Consider the following 13736-nt stretch of genomic DNA (forward strand, 5'->3'; position numbering starts at 1 on the left):
TGTCATTGCTCAAAGATGTTGAAGTTATTTTTGTTAATAGGAGAACAAGATGAGTTTTTTTAAATCTTTGAAGGAATGCTGTAAGCCTACTCAAATAGATCCTTGAGGAGAGGCAAACAGGGATGGAGAATTTTCTCTTTATCCTTATTATTCTGTGTTTGAGGCAGTTCTTGAGACACGACCTGGGAATGCACTGCAAATGACGCAAAGAATAATTGCTGCTAAATTTAATTTGTTGAGTAGGTGTGAATTAGATTAATTAAACAGAGAATAAACACACACAAGATTACCCAAAGTAGCTGCATGGATGGAAAAATTTTAGACTATATTAACAGCTTAGATATGCATGATGCTGAGATATTTTTCATGTGAGTCTGTAATTTCTTAGGGGATTTCTCTGAGATTTTTTATTTCTTTCTTGTAACACTTAATGTAATCCAAATTGATTAAGGGAATGCTATGCATTAAAGGGAAGAAAAATAAGGCAAACACATGCTTAAGAATTAACTTGACTAGTCTATTGGGGTGACCTGCAGCTTTGACTCAATAATATGTCCGTGCCCTGCATTATTGTGTGAGAAAACCCCTCAGCTTGGGTTGGGTTCACTTGCAGAGAACAGTCCTTTAAGGAGGATGCACAGCTCAGCATAAGAGAAGCCAATAGGCAGGATTTGGATACAGCCATTGTTTGGTCAGCTGGATGACGGGGCTTCATGTCCCACTCCCAAGCTTAGCTCCAATCTATCGGTGCATCTCTCTGTGCTACCTGGTGTTGAGCAGGGAGGATCTCAAGGACTTCTTATTGTATTCAGTCTGCAGGAGGAGGTTTCCTCTCCACTTCCAAAACTTCTGTTTCTACTTTCTGCTTGAAGTCATTGTGCAAAATAGCTGGGATTTTACAAACACCCCGCAAGGCATCCGCCTAACCTCTTTACCAGGCTGCCTTATTAACAGCAGAAATGCAGTACTGAGAAAGTAATTAAGATTTAATGGGAAGAAAAAACGTCAGAGAAGAAAAAAATTCCTATGTGGAGAGAAATTATTTTTGCTTATAAACAAACATGAGGAAAGGAGATGAAAACATGAAGAAACTAATACATCTTTTGTTGAACTGACTGTATAAAGACAGTTGCATCACACGGAAAATATTGCATGTCCAAAACTGTTTCACCCATATATGTGTATGGACTTGGCTTTTGTCATCATGGATGCTCATCCCCACCTCTAATAGTTCCTTTGGGAAGAACAAAACAACCCAGAATCATATCTTCAAGATACCTTAATTTCTGCACATTGAATCCTGCAAGAAAAGTAAGAAGGATTGTGGGGGTTCAGGTTGCGTTTGTTTTTGTGGTTTTGTTTCTTTTTTTTTTTCCTTTTTTGTTTTTTTTACAAGTGTGTGTTTTTTGTGGATTTTCTTCAGTGCTTTTATTTTCATTATTTAATAATTAAAAATAATTCATAGCTAAGAACTCAGTCAGGAAAAGCAAAACCTGTGCTGCCTTTTGGTAAGCTGAAAGGGTGACTTATTTTTTTTAGTATTTATTTGCAATATTGTGGCACCTTCGTAGCTGCAGCGTGAGGCAGCACCCCGCCGTGCTTGGCAGGATAAGTGGAGTAAAAGATGGTTGCTACGCCGAAAAAGCTCTCAGTTTCGGGGGAGCCTGAGACAACAGATGGGGAAAAGCAGATGGAGATGCGTCAGAAAAACCAAGGCGGTATTGATCAGTGCTAAGTTTGTTGCTGGGCACTCTTGGTGTGCGGAGGAGTGGAGACCAGGCTTTTAGAAAACGGAGCAGTGGGCAGTTTGGACACATGGTGGCAAGGTGCCACCGTGCCCTTGTGTGCCAGGGGCTTCGTCCTGTGGCTGCAGCTCCCAGCCTCTTGCAGAGCTTGCAGGGAGGGGCTGCAAGGGATTTGATCCAAGTAGGATAAAGGATATATATATTTTCTGCATCTGTATCTGTGGAGAGATTTCCCTTCGTCTCTCTGAGGTGTGTATATATAGATACAATTTTTAATTTTTTTTTCTTCCAAAATTTAGCACAAATTGCAAGGGGTTGGGTTTGGTGGGTTTTGGTTTGGGGTTTTTTCTTTTTCTTTCTTTCTTTTTTGGGTTTTGTTTTGTTTCGGTTTTTTTGCCTTTTTTTTTTTTTAAATTAAAGAATTTGTCAGCAAAAAACATTCAAAGTGGATGTTTTCTTTTTTCTTTATTGGCACATGTATAAGTTTGGAGATCTTTTTCCCTGTTCTCAGTTTTCATGAGAAAAGAAAGACAGTGGCAGTCTTACAGGAGAAGGGCTTAACTGCTCTTTGAGTTGGACTTGAGGGCAGAGGCTCCCAGAAGGTTCAAACGTGATGTCCAGCTGTGCTCCTGAAAGGTGAAATTCCTTTGTATTCTGGAAAAGCTGGCTACTGTCCTCACCATAGTTAGAAAAATAAAATACTTAATGGAGCATCCCCATCCCTTCCTCCGACACTGGAGCTCCAGGGGTTTTGTTGCAGGGATTTATAGAGACACTTGCTGTGTACAGCCAGGGTAGGATCCAGGAAGGCCTCTGAGTGCTTCATTTCTTGTTGGTAACGATGTGCATATAGACAGGTGTGCCAGAGTTAAAATCCTACATTTTCTTCACCTGTCTACCTGTGTGGGCAGAGGGACTCAATGTTAAATGACACAGTCAGACATTCAGAGCAAGATTCTCATCTCTTTTCGAGCATGACTGGATCCTGTGTCAGTCCATCGACTTAAAAGGGTCACATCACTGGGGTTCTCAAATTCCCTTTTTTAAACCTAAAATTTACACTACCTTACCATGGGGAGCTGAAGAAATTCACTCTGTGTAATTTGTCAAGAAAAATTTAAGAGGTTGTGGCTTCATGGTTTGTGTATGCCTACATAGGGACAGGATTTCTGACAAAGGTTTTCTTTCATCTAACAGATAAAAGGCAAAAAAGACAGTGACCTCAGAGAAATTCAGACTAGAAATAGTCCTATTTTTCTGGCTCAGCATAGTTGTAGCTGTAAAGGTGCTATTCCAAGGTTATGGTCCAGACACAGGGGCCAAGCAGTGAAATTCCCTGACTATTATTATCCAGGAGCACAAAACAGATTATCTGATCTGTACTAAAAACCTAGTAATGCATGATGAACACAGTTTAAGACAAAAATTACCATATCAGTAGAGGGGGTTTTATGGCACAGCTCGGTTTTGCACAAAAAGCTGGGAGGAGAGGCCATATCTCCTCTGGTAATGGATAATATATATTCAAATACAGTGTTGTCCCATGTTTTTGTCCTCTAGGCTTCTTGAATGCCATTATTGCTGTAAAACGTTATAAATAAATCAACAAAAGAAAAAACTTGTTATATATATTCCTATATTGATTCTAACAGGATTAAAATAAGAAAACATTAACACCAACTTGTCTCACATAAGAAACATGATTTTCTCATTCTGTAACAGCTTGAAACACAGCAGACCATATTCCTTTTAATCACTCTCTCACTGATAGTAAGGTGAAATGGAGCTTTTCAGACTCTTGTTACAAATTTTTGGATTAAAAGTTTCCTATCTGTTGCAAAACATCAGTAAGCACATTCAGTGAGGTGTGGGGTAGGAGCGACTTGTTCCATTTCTGGGGGCATGTAATATTTTATCATCTTGCAGCCTTCTTGCAATTTGGTATGCTGAGAGAAATTAATTTGACTGTTTACAATATTTAATTTTCAATAATTATTCAAGCATATAGAATGACAGGCATTTTCAGTATGTAGTAAACAGATGGATTAGCAATTGTGCATGTAATTAGAAATTACACTTAAAATACAAACGTGCATTTGAATATTCAGTTACCTTTAAAAAGAGAAAAGGTATAAATAAAACTGTGAGTGCCTTAGAAATTATTTATAGAGTCCATGAAGTGCCCTTCATAAGTGAGTCTTTGCCAAAAATATTCGTTGAGTTCCAATTGCAAGTTATGTGTACTTTTTTCCCCTAAGGTAAGACTGAGTTGTTCGGATTTGATAGTTTTTCCATGCTCATGTGGTTTCAGAATCACCGCAGGATCACTTTTCCCAGCCTCCAAAGAGAGACATCCCCCCTGCATCAAGGTGTCCATGCTGCTGGTGGTGTGAAACTCAGGGTGCTGACTCCCACCTGGCACCCAGTCCCCAGCCCTGCCTTTGCTAGAGGTCCACTTGAGTCATGGCACTTGAGAAATTATTTTGTTAGGACAAGATAAATCTTTCCCAGAAATTGTGGAACTGTCAGGATGTGAAAGTACTCTAAATGAGTAACAGTCTGATCTTACTACTTTAGAGTTTATCCTTTTCCCACCTTGAATTGTGTTGCAATCTTTCATTCGGTCGAAACTGATTTGTGGGATAGATGACAGAGCGAACCCCGGTGAAATCACCCAAAGTGCCTGGAAATGATTTTTAGAAGTGGCTTTTTAGAATCCATTTTAGATGCCTTTGCAAATACATTCTTCCCAGATTTTGTTGTGATTTCCTAACATCGCTCCTGGGTTGAATGCTTTGGTGCTGTGCACGTGGCACATGGACCAGGCTGTCTACATCAGAGCTGGTGTAGAAGAACCCCAACTTCATTTTCTCTATTAGTTTAATAATTAATAGAAACCCCATCAAACCCCACTCTTTTGTCTCAGGAATACTTTGGAAGAAATAGGCTATAAATATAACACCTTCAAGGAAAGAGTTTCATCCTCCTTTCAGTGAAGTCAATGGGATTCTTGCCATTGCTGCAGATGGGTGTGGGATTGAACCCTTAGTGACTGTCTCAGTGTGAAATGAGAAAATATATTTAGCCAGGTTCATTTGAAATTATTAGAGACAAATTCTCATCTAAGATGGCAGTTGGAGCTGATTTCCATTGCCTTTCAGCATATTGACCACAAATCATGTCATGAGTATGAAATACCCCTTCCCCCCATATGTATCTCCTCCATTTAAAGGGATTATAATTTAACATAGAAAGAAAAATTCAAATCTCTGCCCTCAAAAGTTTACTGGATTTAAGTATGTACGTTACCTTTAGGTAAAAAAATTATCAAATTAAGATAGTTATTTTCCTTTTTTTTACTATATTGTATTACAAATTTTCATGCTATTGTTCTATTCACTATTGTAACGCAATTCTCTGTATTTATTTGTTGATGTAAGTGATTTTCTACTAGACCTCCCAGCATAGTGCATGAGAGATCCTCTATTTTTCCTACTTGTGATATTTTCTGGTTTAGAGATGGAAGCAGAGGTTTTGCAGTTTTTGCTGTGTGATAGGATAGTGAATGAACAGATTCACAGTCTTAAGGTTGGAAGGGTATTATATCACCTGCTCTGACCCCTTCATAGTAGACATGGTAGAAAATCACCTAATTACTCCTGCACTGAGGTGTTTGACTAAAGCCCATATTCCAGGAAGGTACTGATTTAAAGCCTACAAGACCTTTTTTTTTTCCCTGATGCTTATCTCTTGTATTCTTTGAAATGTCTGGTTTATTTTTCATTGAATTTGTCTGCCTCTTCTCTCCACCATTAGATTTCACGGTACTTTTCTCTGCTGGAATAAAAAACCTTTTACTCCCTAGTAATTTCTCCCTGTGCAGGTACTTATATGCATTAATCCAATTATTAATTAATTAAAGACAGTATAGTTTTTAATGCAGAGAGGAAAAGAAGCACTGTTTTAATTGGTACCATATTGTCATTGACTTACATGTAGAGAAATGCAGGCTGTTCTGCCTCCATAAAGCCATTTGTGGTCACAGTCCAAAGGTGACTTCCAAAGTCCTCCTGGCTCAAGTCTGAAACACGCAGGAGGAAAAGCCAGGGTCAGGTGCAGAGGGGGGTATGAAGTAGCTCCAAGGACCTTCTCAACATGAGCAGCAGCAGCTGCCAATGCAGCAAAGAAGGTGTGCCAGGTTATTGTTCACAAAAATTATTGCTCATGGCGCTGGCTCCCACAGTAAGCTGATAGATGCCTAATTTCTTTCTGTTGTAGATAGGAAGTGAATGCATATGGCTTAGCTATTTGTCATCCATCCTGGCTATTTCCCCCTTCTTCAAGGACAAATTACTCCAGTGTTGTTACAGTTAGAGATGGAAGGTTTTTGGCTTGGGGGGCTGTTATCCCCTTTAATGCTTCCTTTGGTATCAAAATATGGAAAATTTGCTGTTGCCTCTAAATATGTAGGAAGCATTTTTGAGGTAAGGAACCTGGACAGACGTAAGCTTTCTAAACATCACAGTATATGTTTAAAGAAAAAAAAAAATATGGAGACCCTAGTTCTGATATTTCCAGAATGTACAGCAGATGCTCTTATAAACTACAGTTTGGTTCCACTCTGCTCTCACTGATCATAGCTTTATGCACACTGTGAGCCTGACAGGTGTGGGTTTATCAGCTGCAGATGATGAGCAGCCTTGTATAACACAGAATATAAGAGGTCCAGTGTGAACCATCACCTGAGCGCTGCAATCATGTTTTCTCACTGAAATGGCAGGCGCTGGTGTCCATGCTGTCCCTTGTTGCTCTCCCATCCAGTCCATGGGCTCTGTCCTATGAACAGGATGGTGCTTGCTTCCTTACCCACCAGCAAAACCTTTCTAATGGCACAGAAGCCAATGTAATAAATCACAGGGAGTTGTATTCTTCAAAAACAAGCTATCATGGGTGAGGGGGTGGCTTTAGTTGATGAGAGAAAGTGGGGGGAGAGTCATGAGTTAGAACTTGGCTCCTCTGAACTCTAGCTACAAGTCGGAACCACAAGATGTTGCATGGTGTTTGCTCTAGCAGAATGGCAGTTAACTCACTTGTGTATTAACAATTCCTTGTTAACTTGAAATGTCGGTAATTAAGACCTGGATTCCCTCCTTAACTCTGCCATAAGGCTCGTGCACAATCTGGAAATGTCTCTTGGAGCAGCTTCCCCTGCACAGAGGTCAGGACTTTGCCCCAGACAGCTGACTTCATGCCATCAGTGCGGGGCTGGTGCCCACACAGAGACAGAAAGCCTGATTCAGCCCCCAAGAAGGAATTGTATCTCCCCAAGGGAATGGGAGTTTCTGAAGCACAAAAACAAAATACATTTTTGTTGTTTTCATTTGCCTTCTGGTTTAGGGTAGACTGAACAGATTTCAATCTTCAGATCCACAAATACAGCTTTTTTCTGGGGATTGTTTTCATTTTGTTTCTTGTAAATGAAAGCTGAGTCTCTTGTAATTAACAAGAGTCTCAAGACTTTGGCTAAAATACGGAGCATCAGGAAAGCAATGACAAATCCTTGACAGGACCCATAACTGGCAGTGAAGTATGTGGAGACGCTTGTGTGCTTGGTCCTTGCAATGAAATTCTGTGTCTGAAGGCACGGCTTTATGACTGCGAGCAGCAGCAGTAATGATTCCCTTCTTCCGCACAGTGCTCGTGTGAGTTATTTCATTACTGCCTGTAATGTGCTTTGAAACCTTGGATTGAAGAGCAGGGTGATTATTATGGTAGTTTAATAATACTGTTTAGAAGGATGTAGTGTGCTGCAGCACTGGCTTTCATGGAAGCACAATCTGCATTCAGTGGAAATGTTCTCCATCACCAAAGTCAACTCCCAAAGTCACACTTGGCATTGCTGCTGCTCCATCTTTGGCAGGTGTTGGGGAGCTCACAGTGCAGCATGGTGGTCTTCCAGTCCCTGGCTCTGTGGCAGGACACAGCTACACAGGTTGTTCCCACACATCCTCTGTTCTCACTGAGATCTTTGCATTTGGAGCTTCCTGGTTTGGGACAAGGGGATTTGCTACGGGGCACCTGTCCTTCTCTTCTGGTTTCCACCATTGCATGGTTTCATTGCTCCGTGCCAAGAGGCTGCTGTGATGCTATTTGGATTATCCCTGCACCTGACTCCAGATAGAGATTTTTGTGATTGCTTTCACAAGGTTTCTCTGTGACTTCACTCTTAGCTGGTGATCACCTCTTGCAGCTTGGTCTGCTGGCTTTTGAGAACAAAGCAATACCTGCTGCCATAGGCTTCAACGCCAGAAAGAGCTGTTGTAGTTTGAGGCAACCAGTCATTTTCCCTGATTTTAAAGGGAACATGGGGATTTCATTGCCTCCCCAGGGCCCAAACCCACAGGACAGATTTCCTGGTACTGGCAGCTGAACTGCCACCTCCTTCTCTCTATGGGGATGTGCCATGTGGGTGCTGTGCCAGCTCCCAAGCCTTCCCCCGTCTGTGCCCCTGCCAGTCTGCCCAAGGACCCAAGCTCATGCCCAGTCACAGAGTTTTGCAGGTGTTGCAGTATTGCTCAGTATCTGGAGAATAGGAAATTTCAAAACATCCTTTTTCCATCCAGTTCTGTGACCTTTTATGTATTTTGCCACTTTCAAGGCTATTGTGCTCTTGTGCCTATTATGTCTTTTTTTTTTTTTGTTAACAAAGGCAGACGTAGGGTTATAGAAAAATACCATTAGCCACTTAAATTGGTGCCTGAATTACTGTAGTGTCTGTACTATAGCATCTTGCAGTTTGTTCTGTATTCAGATTTTTACATAAATCTTTAATGCCACAGCATTTAAATACCTTTCAAAAATGCATTAACCAATCCATTTAACATTTCCAATAAGATACAGACTTGTTCTATATAAGAAATATTAATATACTGTTCAATTCTCAAGTTGCATTAGAGCATATATAAACCAGAAGCATTAAAAAAACCTCTTCAGAATGCCTCTGTAATGAAAGCACAGAGAGAAACCTCTCCAGAGGGCAGATCTTCCCATTCTGACTTTAGTTGGAGGGTGTGAGTGGGTCTTTGAAGGTTCTAGAGAATAATTTCGCTGTTTGGAAACTCACTACCAGCATGGTAGGTAGGATATGTGGCTCTAGACCAGGAGAAGATAAAAAGGAGGGAGAGATTTTGAGGTAGGAATTGCCAAAAGTTTACCTCTATTGTCCTCCTTCTTTCCCCCATCTCCCACCACTTCTGGGCATCACAGGACAAGTAGCATGAGAAATCCCTTTGCTCTTCCTTCCTTTTCCTTTCTAGCCCCAGTTTAGCAGCACTTTCAGTAAAGAGAGATTAAAGAGAGGTGTGAAATTATATATATATATATTGGCATCCAGCTTGTTTTCAATTTTTGCCTGCCCTGGGTCTGGAACAATTAGTCTTGGTCCACACTTAGGGCCTCCAAGGGCTGTCATAGTATAGATGATGTAAACAGAAAAGCTGGTCTCTGCCATCTAAGTCATGCAGGTTTCTTCCCTTATTTGATCACAGAAAATGAGAAATGGCAAGGAGCTTTCAGATTTGGCTTTTCAGATTGATTCCTGACCGTATGTGTCACGTGAGACAGATAAATGCCATTTAATGATAAATTCCAAAGGGAAAGGAAGAATTAGGAGGGATGTGTCTGAAAATACAACATCTTTGCCAGCCAGCTACATGCTTGAATATAATTTCTGGCTGATTATCATCTAGTAACAATTAAACATCTTTAACCTTTTCAACCTCGTGTGATTTGGTGTGTTAATGAAAAATGTAGAATGGAGCCGGCATCTTTCTAAAGAGGTTACAGAGAAGAAAAATGGTTGAGTGAGACTTACCAAGGTTTCATTTACATAACAATCTGGTTATTATTTAATTGTCTGTCAGAAGACAGTGTCCAGTATTCTTCTGACACTGCATAATGATAAGATTTCAAAACTTGAGAGGAATATAGTTACAGGAATTGGTGGGGTTTTTAGTTGGTCCTTTATTGGTTTTTTTTTTTCTTTTTCCTGAGTGTTAAAAAAATACTAACAGAATTTTAAAGTGCCATTTTAATCACCACCTCTAATTTTTGTCATAATAGTCTAAATATATATTGCTGTATTTTTTACAAGTAAACAGAAAGTTTCATATTTGTAAGGACATCAAAAACTTAAGAGTTCAGTTTCACCATTTGGGACTGATTTGCCTTGTTCTCAGTTAAAGAAAAAAAAAACAACTGTTGCCATGTGGGCTGAAAAGTGATCTGTAATGACTAATCAACTGCAAACATACACCACTAGGGTATTGAAGCAGATAAAATTGCCAGGCATTTTTTAAATCAGGGTCTCAATATTTTTTTCTCCTCAGATGCTCTGGGCTCTGGCAAGTGCTCGCTATTCAGCAGTCATTGAAGAGGAGCACTTAGCCGTCTCTAAGAACAGATTGATTAGTTTAAGCTCTTTCTTTAAAGGTGAACAAAAACGGCTGTACAACTTGTGTATCACAATGGTCTCCTGAAATGAGGGTGTGTGGTTTTCCTGAGTCTGCAACTGTTCAGTCTGCTCTGCCTCTACTGCAGCTGTCAGTGTATAAATAGGTGGTGGGCTTCTCCAGGGGTCTGTGCTGCTAGCACTCTTGTAGATCATGTTGGCTTCAGCCTTTGTCTGAATTTCCTGAGGTCTCCACAGTGGGGACTTGCCTAACAAAGGAGAATCTCTGTAGCAGCCCAAAGAGGCACCCTATATCCAACTTCAGTCCTGCTTGGCACTTGTCTTGCATCTCAGCCTCAGCTTTGTCAGGCATCTCAGTGTGGTTTTCTAACAACAAAACAAACAGCTTCATGTTACATTTGCCATCTTCACTTCTGGGCTATAGTCACATAATTTCATTAATGTACCTTCTGCCACTCTCACATGAAGTGTGTGTCAGAATTTTAAACCATACCCTGCTAAAGCTCATCCAACCAGCCAGCACTTACCTACAGCCATGAGGAAGACTTCAGAGCCTGAATAAATACAGCTCTGGAGGCATAAGGGATAGGCTGAAAGCCAAACACTGCAAAAACTACTGTTCCTCAGGCTGCTGAAAATACAGCTCAACATTTTCAGAAATACCACACAGCAAGTGCCTCAGCTTTGGCTGCATGCACAGGCATGGGACGAGGCCAGGGGATGGGGTGTGGGTGGGAAGACCTGATGATGGGTAAGGCTCATTATGGGAGATGAGAAGAAGCTTTTTATCTTCCAAACCATACACAAACAGCACAGTCGCACTCACTTACCAGCACTGTGAACTTGTAGTGGACACAGTGTAAGAGATCCACCCCAGGCTCAGTTCACCCCCACTCTGGTGCAGAAGGAAGTTAGTGGTGGAGAAGAGCCTGAAAAATGGGATGGGAAACATCTGCTGAACTTCATGTTGTGAGGTCCAGGAGACTAATCAGAAATCATTCACAGGGAGAAGACAGCTTATCTGCCCACCCTGTCTCATTTGTTTATAAACCTCATTCTGATTAGAGTAACCTCATAGTTCCTAAATTCTCCAGGCTAGCAGTGCTGATAACAGTGGAGCAATGTCCTTTGTGGTTTTCACCTGTTCTGCCTTGGCATGCTAAGAACCTTTCATGTTATTAAAACCTAAAATGACTTCCTAGGCCCGGAGTCCCAGCATCATACTCCTATTGATCAGAATTACTTCTGGGGTTATAAAGAACAAAGTGCACAGCTTCAGAGCATGCTGGGTAGCTTTGTTCAGTGCCACAGTAACTTGTTAGGAGGTGGATTAATGATGAACACTACAGCTTTGCATAAGTACTTTTGAACAAGATATAAAGAGACAGTAAACCACAGGGAAGGGAACTCTGAGTTATTGGTCATTTTTTATGCTGTCAAGTACCTTTGTACAAATCACGTACAGTCTGAGCTTTCTTCTGAACAGCCCTGGATATAATTGGTGAAGATGTCTCTCTAGGCAAGTTTGACAAAAGGGCAAACTTCTCATTTTCCCAGCATTGACATTGACCAAAACATCCTGAAGTCCTTGCAGAGGAGCAGAGCTTGATTAATGTCTCAGCAGCAAGGTGAAGGAGGTTCACAGCACAGGCTGCGGCTGTGGCTGTCAGTGTGGTGCCTTGCCACACATGCACACACCACAAAGAGCATGCCTCCTTTGTTTTCCTCCACTTTAAGTATGTTTTAGAGTATTTTTCTGCTAAGTCATCTGGACATGAAGATCATTGCAGTACTAGCAGTCATAAAAAGTAGGTAGTCCATGTTCTTTGTTGCAAAAGAGATGGTATATGTGTAGAGGGGGTTGGAGGTGTCAAAGCATTTCCCCTCTTTTATTCCAAATAACAGAAGGGGAACTCAATTTGTAGGACTCTTTAATTAAAAATAATTTATTTCTGGGCAGTCCTTCGACACCCAGTGTAAACTTTAGTGTTCTTTAACAAACCAGAGTTTGTTTAGCATTCTGTAGCAAAATCTGAATGAGAGAAAATGAGGCATTTCATTAATTTTGTGAAAAGTCAGCAACATCAGAGAATTCGTAGAATTTTTTAACTTGGAAAAGACCTTTAAGATCATCAGCTCCAACCGCTGGCACTCAAAAAGATCATTGTGTCACAACATACCCAGTACTTTTCCTATTTGCTGCCTTTTTTCAGTGTATGCTGTAGCTCTGTGGCCATCTGGGTTTGGAGAGCAAACTTTCTAGGTGAGTGCTTTTACACAGCCAACTAAATATGTAGCCCTTCAGTTCTGAAGTGCTAAGACTCTGGATACAGATACAGATGAGAACCAATGCAGAAAATACAGCATGCATGAAAGGTGTGTTATATATTAAAACTATTTAATTTAATGTTACCAGGGGAAAAAAAAAAAGATTTTTGCAAGCATGAGATGAAAGGTTAGAATTGTTTTATATTAAAGGTAGCCTGGTAGTCTGGTGCCAAAATGTGACAAGACAACAAGTTTTACACTTGTAGTTGTACTTTGTGACAGCAGCTTTGTAAAATTCATTGTTCAGTAAGACCTCGCTATAGTGGATTATTTCTATGTGGAGAAAGAGACTCCATACCCTGAATTCACTGCCATACACAAAAGGCATAGCACACCTTTTCTTATTTGTTCTTATTTTAATCCCTCTTCCTACGTTTATCTAGGTTCTCTATTTTTACTTTTATTGTTATGAGGCAACAACTGAAGAAACACTTTATACTGCAGTTATTGAGCTGTTCAAGGAGAGGCACATCTTCAATATAAAAGGAATGTCTAAATCTAAGAGGTAGTTTGCCTGAGGCTTCCAAAATATTACCCAGGTGCCAGCACATAGAAAATACTAGCAACTCCTGGTGAGACATGTACATTGGAACAAAGTACAAATGTGCATTATTCTCATCTGAAGTTTGCATGAAGATGAAGGAGAGAAGGATGCAGTAAAAACAGCCAGGTGAATAAAGCAGTGTCTGTTGCTGTAGATAAGTTTTTTTGGAAAGGAGTGCAGAGTGCTGGGTGCAAGAAGCTGGGTTGTATGGGTGACATTTCTAGTACAGGCGGCACCATGAGGAAAGTAGGGCATTTTGAGCATATGAAAGAGAGAGGTGTGCTGAACTTCATTAGGAATTCCAGTCACTTTTTCAGTGCAAGACAAGATAGACAATGTATTTTGCCATTAAGTCACTTGACTTGTTCCTTATACATTCCACTTGAAGGTTAAGCATCTTTACTTTTTCTTTAAATAAAAGTGGGCATCCATGCAAGACAGAGACATCTCTGAGACTGTATTTTAACAAGGTAGATACATGGTGGAATTATTTTAGATTTGCTTTGGGTTCTGATTTAAGGGAAGTCTTTTCACCTACAGCATCTTTTTCTGTGCTAATGCTATTGGACTGTTTGAACCAAAATTTACTAATGCATTTACTTTCAAAGGCAGTGAACCAGCTTTATAACCAGTTTATAGCTTTTCCCAC

The 13736-nt window shown here is 40.4% G+C and overlaps 1 protein-coding gene across 12 annotated transcripts in view; it reads left to right on the forward strand.

Moving 5' to 3' along the window:
- Positions 1-13736, forward strand: part of FAT3 (FAT atypical cadherin 3) — a 407855-nt gene that overhangs the window by 199713 nt on the left and 194406 nt on the right. The window lies entirely within an intron of this gene.

Source organism: Corvus hawaiiensis, chromosome 2 (genome assembly GCF_020740725.1).
Source record: "Corvus hawaiiensis isolate bCorHaw1 chromosome 2, bCorHaw1.pri.cur, whole genome shotgun sequence".
Lineage (NCBI taxonomy): Eukaryota > Metazoa > Chordata > Aves > Passeriformes > Corvidae > Corvus > Corvus hawaiiensis.